The following is an 8,302-nucleotide window of genomic DNA, read 5'->3' on the forward strand; positions in this document are numbered from 1 at the left end:
TGGACGGGCGGTGGCCCGGCGGTACCGGACTGGTACACAGGGAGAAGCCAGCACCATTGGCAGGGGCCTTTCGGACCCCGGCAAGGCTTGGAGTCGCCGTGAATTTGCCAAATCCGTCAGTGAAGGGGACCTCCTGGGTTTCCAAACAACTAAGTCCCGATTGAAGGCAACAGTCCAACCGAGTGAGAGGGACACCGCCACCGCCAAGGCATCAGTTCCTCAGGGCCAGCGCCTGTGGGCAAAGAGGGGCTCCTCCGGCTCATATCCAAGCCGGGGAGCGGGTTACCGGTGGGAACCCATTGGAACCAACAGCAGTACTAGGTGCAGGGAAAGGACAGTCACCGTTAACCTGCCGGGAAAAAGTAACAGCAGCCGTCGTGGGACCCGTCTTTCCAGCCGTGTGTTTTACCGAGAACTGTGTCATCGTCTCAGGCTGAGTGAGTACCACCGTGCCGTGTGGCACAGCGCTGCCCCAGCGACCCTGCACCTCGCCAGGCCCCCGCAACCCGCCTGCCACCATCCATCCTTACCCCATCACTGGGCCCCGGGACAACCAACCCCTACCCACGGAGGGGAGAACTAACAACTCAGCTGCTCCCTGTCACCGCTCCCGGGATCCCCATACAGAGCAGCGGTGGTGTCAACCCTATCACCACAACCGTGGGTGGTGTCACGGACAATAACCAAATCCCCACCATCAATCAACCACCCCTTTCACTCACGGGCGAGGAGCGCCGCTCGAGTCCCCGGAATCCGGCACACCGCTCGAGCCACCACCGAGCAGCAGCCGGACCCGAGCAGTGGGACAGCGTGGCGTCCCCTCCTCCGCCCGCGACAAGAGTATGTGTGGAGTATGTATGGAGCCATACATCCACATTTGTAAAAATATCAAATTCTTTATTGGTCATATATGCAAGACAAAAACGATTAAAAAACAGTTTAGGGTGCAAAGTGCAGAGAATCGAACAATTGTGGAAACCACACTTTCAGATAGTGCATGGGAAGAGAGAATATCTCCACTAGACAGTATGATGTCCTCACAGTACATTCATCCCACACAGTATGATATCCCCACAGTACATTCCCCCAACACAATATGATGCCCCCATAGTACAATCCCTCCCAACACAATATGATATCGCCACATTATATACCCCCACATAGTATGATGTTCCCACAGTACATTCCCTCCACACAGTATGACATCCCCATAGTACATTCCCCCAACACAATATGATGTCCCACAGTACATTCCTCCAACACAATATGATGTCCCCATAGTACATTCCCTCCGCACATTATGATGTCCCCACAGTACAGTGCCCCTCAACATAGAATGGTATCACCACAGTACATCTCTCCATACACTATGATGGCCCCAAAGTATATTCCCTTACACAGTATGATGTCCCCACAGTACCTTCCCCAAACACAATATGATGTCCTCACAGTACATTCCCCTCACACAGTATGATGTCCCCACAGTACATTCCCTGCACACAGTATGATGTCCCCACAGTACATTCCCTGCACACAGTATGATGTCCCCACAGTACATTCCCCTCACACAGTATGATGTCCCCACAGTACATTCCCTGCACACAGTATGATGTCCCCACAGTACCTTCCCCAAACACAATATGATCTCCTCACAGTATTTTCCCCCCACACAGTATGATGTCCCTACAGTACCTTCCCCTTACACAGTATGTCCTTCTGACAAAGTATAATGCTCTTGTGTAGCCCCACAAGTGTTGTGTCGGTGCATTACCTTCAGGGACTCCACGTGGATGGAACAGTCTGGTCACAGGTAGGAAACCTTCTTTTGGGATTGTCGTGACGCCACTCTCAGAATTGCGGTCAGTGGAGACCGCCACTGCAGATTAAGGGAGGCCTGGGGCTAATGGTGGGTGCAGTCAGTTGTAATAGCCTCCTGAGAGTGAGGCAAGCCCCAGGGCCCTGTGTAGGTGTGTGGAACCACAAGGCGCAGAATAACTCAACACAAGCAGAATGTCTTTCAGGGGTTTTACTCACTGTTGATGGCAGGGTGAGTAACCCGGGCGTAGCTGGGATGAACCAGGCTGGAACCAGGCGTCCTTCAGGCTGACTTATGAGGGTGGCTACTGACTCGCCTTCCTTAGCCCTTCTGTTGTTTGTGGTAACCCCGACTTGCAGTCCCTATGGGGGTCACCCAGGGAAGTTACTGCTCCCCTCGTTTCGGCCCGTTTGCTTGTAGCCTGGACCAGGTCACTCCGGCTGCTTGCCTCCTGTGAACTATGGGCCCTCACTTTGCTACGTGGCTGCGGACTCTGTGGTGTTGTCTTGGGGGTTTGAAGTGCCCCCTCAAGCAGGTTTGGCAGAAGAAAGCTGGATCTATCTCTGCACTGGGACCTGTTACCACTGCGGGCCTGGTACCTCCCTAGCAGTCCTCTTACTCTCCACTCCGTTGCTCTCTCTTTAGCCTTGTGTGGATTTCAGACGGCACCACTAGGTGACCGTTCTCCCCCGTCAGTAGTCACTGCGCGTACGTTGTCAGAATTGTGTAGAGCTGCAGGGTCTGCTTCTGCCCTCCCCGCACTCCACCACTCAACTGCCTGGCTCACTGTTCCCTCCTCTCCTGTTCTTGCCTACGTCACCTAGCAACCAGGCTCTCTACCACACCCCTTGAGTGGAGATGGAGGCTTCGCCCCCTCCTGGGATCCCCAGGGGTCCTCCCAAAGGTACATGTGTGAGACCTGATCACTATGCGCCTGTGTAGTCACACCTCGGTCAGCCTTCTGGATTACCTGTTTTGTACTGTCCCCAGCATGGGTGCAGTACTCAGTGGTGCCTGACCAGGTCAGGGGCGCCACACTCTCCACATAGTATATACCCCCATGCACAGTATAATGTCCACACAGTACATTCCCCCATACACAGTATGATATCCACACAGTATATTTCTTCACACATAGTACAATGCCCTAATGCCCACATACTACATGCCCCATATATAGGAGTATTATTCTCCTCACAGTACATTCCCACATACATAGTGTGATTCCTCTCACAATATATTTTCCCCACACACACAGTATGATGCCCCCATTGTACACTCTCCTACTTACAGCATGACACCCCTGTGACGACTCAGCATTTCGCCACTTGTGTGGGGGGGGTGTACTACATACCTACAGAATACTGGCGTAAAAGCTTTGCTGTATTGGGGCCAATTTGTTGGGGCCTATTGTGTTTTTTTTCCTGAAGCATCTTTTATTTTTAGTTCTTCACTAAGCACTTTTCAATGCGGTATTCTTTTTAGCTTTCCATAGACCTGCACTGTATACTATGGATCATCTTAAGAGCCTGAAGAGTGGTCAGTCCACTTTTTGTTACCGCTTGGCGTCTTTCAAACCGACAAGCCGTAAAAAATGTTCAATAGACTGAACATAAGTAAAGCAAGTCATTTTTATATAAAGATGCATATTTTCATACTTTTGAGAGTTTTAGTTACCACTTTTTCAAGCAGGTTTTAGAGTGCATCTACCGTAAAAAAATATTTACACATCATAAAATCATAAAAAATGTGTATACCCAGGACAATGTTCTGAAAGTGTAACTGGACTTTCAGGGTAATTTGTTGTGTGTATAGATGGGAAAGGGAACTATTTCTGTACATTATATGACTTATATTTTGCTTTTTTCTCCTCAATTTCTGCTCTCTGCAGCAGAAGCCTCATCGCTTGCTCTCTATGTTCTCTGCCACTCTCCACCCCATAGACTTAAAAGCAAAAAGCATAATTTGGTCCTTCACTGAAGACAGATTTGTAGACAAATTTAAGCTGTTATTGTGAGTTAATGATTAGTGGTGAAAGAGCATTTTTCTCTAATAAGTGATTACATTTTTTATATATATATACAAATATATATATATATTTGATTGTACTATTAAGTTATAAAAAAAAAATAAAACAAGTGTGGATATCATATAGATAGGCCTAAAATATATACTAGTTCAGTTATTCAAAGGTTTCTTGATTTGAAGAGTTCTGCTTTCTTTTTAGGACCTGGCAGGTTCATTTCTGTTTTAGGCCCTTTTCACACTGCGTTCCGATCTCCAATCAGTGGTCCCATCAGGGATTCCATCCGAATCCCCACAAAACAGGTTTCCGACGCATGCGCAAACGGGGCTATTGACTATAATGGGGCAAACAGAGTCACCGTGTGCTCTGTCATGTACCATTTTCGGGAGTATACGCTTTTTTGAGGCGGACACCAGACGTAGTAGACTGTGTCTGGGTGACTGCCTACAATATGCATACACTCCCGAAAATGGTGTACGACAGAGCACACGGTGACTCTGTCTGCACCATTATAGTTAATGGCCCCGTGGGCGCATGTGTCCGAAACCCGTTTTGGGGGGGGTTCAGACGGAAGCCCCGATGGGACCACTGATTGGAGATCACAATGCAGTTTGAAAGCGGCCTTATTCTCAACATGGACGAGCATTTCAGCATGCTATCAGTACTGGATATAAATGGGGTAAGCATAGCTATTGAAATGAGTTAGTTATCCAGCTTTATTTCACAGTCGATGGAAGGATATTAAGGGGAATGGCTTACCTATTAAAATGAGCAGTCAGCCTCCTTCACTCAGAGCATTGATGATGTGCAGGTCTTGTGTTAAACACAAGACCAAAGTGAACCTACTCGAATGTGGGATTGGTGCTGATATCTATAGATCAGATTATATTGCCAAGTTAAATATACTTAAAGGGAACCTGTCAGCAGAAATTTCCCCTAAAACCTAACAGATTCCCCCTCTGCAGCTCCTGGGCTGCATTCTAGAAAGGTCCCTTTTATTATTGTGCCCCCTTTCTGACCAAAAAAAAGAGTTTATAAAGTGGTACCTTTTTGGCTTCGGATTCTATAAATGTGACACGGGGGCGGGCTGCCTGATGGCCGTTATTCTGCCCCCTGGTCCTGTATGCCGCCCCCATCGCTGATTTCCATACTTGTGGACGCCGCCCACTGATCCAGCCATCCCCGCGCATGCCCAGTGCCCATCTCTCGTGGATGAGCACTGTGCCCAGTGTCACCGCTGGTGACGTGCGCGCAGGGTTTAGATTATGGGCGGTGCTGTGATGTTTATTACCAAGCAACCGCCCATAATCGCGGGACCGCGCTTTCCCCCTCGGAGTCCTTCATTCTGCGCAAGCGCGGTGCTGCTGACCCCACGTCACCTCCTTCCCATCTATTTCCTGCCTCAGGGCAAGATGGGAAGGAGGTGACGTGAGGTCAGCAGCAGCGCGCTTGCGCAGAACGAAGCAGGCCGAGGGGGAAAGTGCGGTCCCGCGATTATGGGCGGTTGCTTGGTAATAAACATCGCAGCACCGCCCATAATCTAAACCCTGCGCGCACGTCACCAGCGGTGACACTGGGCACAGTGCTCATCCACGAGAGATGGGCACTGGGCATGCGCGGGGATGGCTGGAGCAGTGGGCGGCGTCCACAAGTATGGAAATCAGCGATGGGGGCGGCATACAGGACCAGGGGGCAGAATAACGGCCATCAGGCAGCCCGCCCCCGTGTCACATTTATAGAATCCGAAGCCAAAAAGGTACCACTTTATAAACTCTTTTTTTTGGTCAGAAAGGGGGCACAATAATAACAGGGACCTTTCTAGAATGCAGCCCAGGAGCTGCAGAGGGGGAATCTGTTAGGTTTTAGGGGAAATTTCTGCTGACCGGTTCCCTTTAAAAATACAAATTATTCAAGTATACACGTTTTTAGTTAGACACCACACCACTTTTACACCCATAGATCACTGAGAACAGTACACCCCTTTGCACTCAAAGTACTAAGGCAAAACACATGATAGAAATAATATGATGGGATCAACAGCAGATAAGTTATTAAGTTAATGGGTAACTAGTTTTAGGTTAACCATGCAGTTTCAATGACTACAGCCAGTGATGAAGCTTGTAGCTTATGAGAAACCACCAATCTTCTTACATCTCTAACCTATGAAGGATGAATTATACAGCCCTATAGGAAATGCAGAACTTTCACCCTTTGGCCTAATTGGAGAAAAAGTGACTGCTATTGCAGTCATGTGGTTGGCTTACCCAGGCAGAGGGGTACACTAAGACAAAAATTGACTGATGAAATAGACACTACTACATCTAACCATATTATTGGAGTTTCTAATAACTTAAGATGGGTGAAACGTGTTAAATTCTAAGTCATGAATGTGACGATATGTCACTAGGTGTCAGTAGAAGCTACTAGAGACAGGGAAGTCAAACACACCAATGGTCTCAGAAGCCAGTAAGTCAGATAAGGTACACAAGGAGCGAGTAGAGCCGGGGTCAGGGTACAAGCCAGGGGTCAGAAGTCAGGAAGTCAGGTAAGATACACAGGTAGTGAGCGGAGCCGAAATCTGGGTACGCGCCAGAGGTCAGAAGCCAGAGGGATAACGTCAGAGTCGGGCATGGGCAGGGAACGGTAACAAAGATCCGGGGTAAGGAGGCAAGCTCAGAACAAAAAAACTCACGGAAGCTAGAGAACTCACTGCAGAGCAGGAACTACGACTGGCAGTGTTCCGGGTGAAGTTGCTCTATAATGAAGCCGAGCACTCACCCATAATGAGGAGCCTAAAAGCAGGCCCCTCCCCGTACCAGCGCAGGACCTGAAGGCTAAGAAGCAATCCATCACCTGGAGCGTTATACAGAACATTGTCTCTGCTAGGGAGCAGAGCACCACGGATCATGACAATCAGCTTTACCAAATTTTTAGCTAAAATTTGAATTAAAAAAAAACTTTCAATGCCTCCAATTGCCCTGAAATCTTCTAGGAATCTATCTAACCCAATTTAATTACTGCAAACACATCCTTAGTAATTACAAAGTGACCTTAAACTATATGGCTATGGGAATAGGGATCGTAACCATTCAAATTTATCATCAAATGTCTCCTTCATTCCCTGCCTCTGCTTTTATATTGGTTTTGATAGTTCCTCTTAATTGGCTGTGCTATACCATGTGATGTGATAGTTACAAGACATTATGGTAAAGTTCAACTGGCCAATGGCCATACAATCCTTCTCTGGCTCATGCAATCTTCTGCAATATGAGGCTATTTTAGGTGATTCACTTGTATTGAATTACAAATTGGTCGAATTCAACGGGAGGAGAGGGGATGTTTTAGCCTAATGTAGTGATCATGACCATAGGTGTAGATTGGTGATGCTTACTTTTCAGCCTAGGATTTTTATCCAGCCCTTATACTGTATGTCAAAAGTGTGCCCCATAGGGGGATAGAAAAATTCATACCCCTACCATCTCCATAATGATGATCCATGATAATAGGGGTGGCCAAACAACCTCAATAACTTCTTATAAAAACGTATGTTCAACCAATATCTATTGTTTCCGACCTTCCCATTCACATGCCGGCTGAAATTCAATATGCCTGATCCTTTTTTTCACTGACATTTGCCAAACAAGTGTCTATCAAATAACTAACATACATTAGATGGTGGCATTGTACGATCATAATTAGTAGGTCAAATCACTCTGAACGCTGCTGTTCTGTTTGGGTTTACTATACACTTATATTCCGGTTAGTTTTGAAAAAGTAAACAAAAGAAACAAAAATATACCAACCCATAGTAAGATCCCTTCAAATGAGGAAAAGTCAAGTAACCACAAGTTTCAGAACCGCATAATGAATATTTAAAACAAAATCAAATTTCAAATCCGCTCATTTTTGACCGAACTGAACAGTTAAATGGTTAAATGGAACCGGTCACCAGATTTGGTGAACATAAGCTGCGACCACCACCAGTGGGCTCTGACATACAGCATTCATACAGTATTCCAGAATGCATTATATAAGAACCCAGGATGCTGTGTAGAATGTAAAAAACACTTTTATAAAACTCACCTAGGGGGCGACCCAGTCCGATGGGTGTCACTGCTCTCCGGCTCGGCGCCTCCTCTCTCCGGTCTGACGCCTCCTCTCCAAGGTGATCGCCATCCTCCTCCTTCTGAGGCCCATGTGCATGACGTGTCTACGTCATGCACACTAGCCAGCATTGAGGTCCTGTGCAAGTGCACTTTGATCTGCCCTGCTCAGGGCAGATCAAAGTATTGTAGTGCGCATGCGCGGGCAGTCTGTAACCTTTCCTCGTACCTGCACATTACAGTACTTTGATCAGCAGGACAGATCAAAGTGCGCCTGCGCAGGACTGCAATGCCGGCTTGTGTGGATGACGTAGATGTGACATCCACACTGGGCTGGGTAGAAGGAGGACAGAGATC

Source organism: Anomaloglossus baeobatrachus, chromosome 7 (assembly GCF_048569485.1).
Source record: "Anomaloglossus baeobatrachus isolate aAnoBae1 chromosome 7, aAnoBae1.hap1, whole genome shotgun sequence".
NCBI lineage: Eukaryota > Metazoa > Chordata > Amphibia > Anura > Aromobatidae > Anomaloglossus > Anomaloglossus baeobatrachus.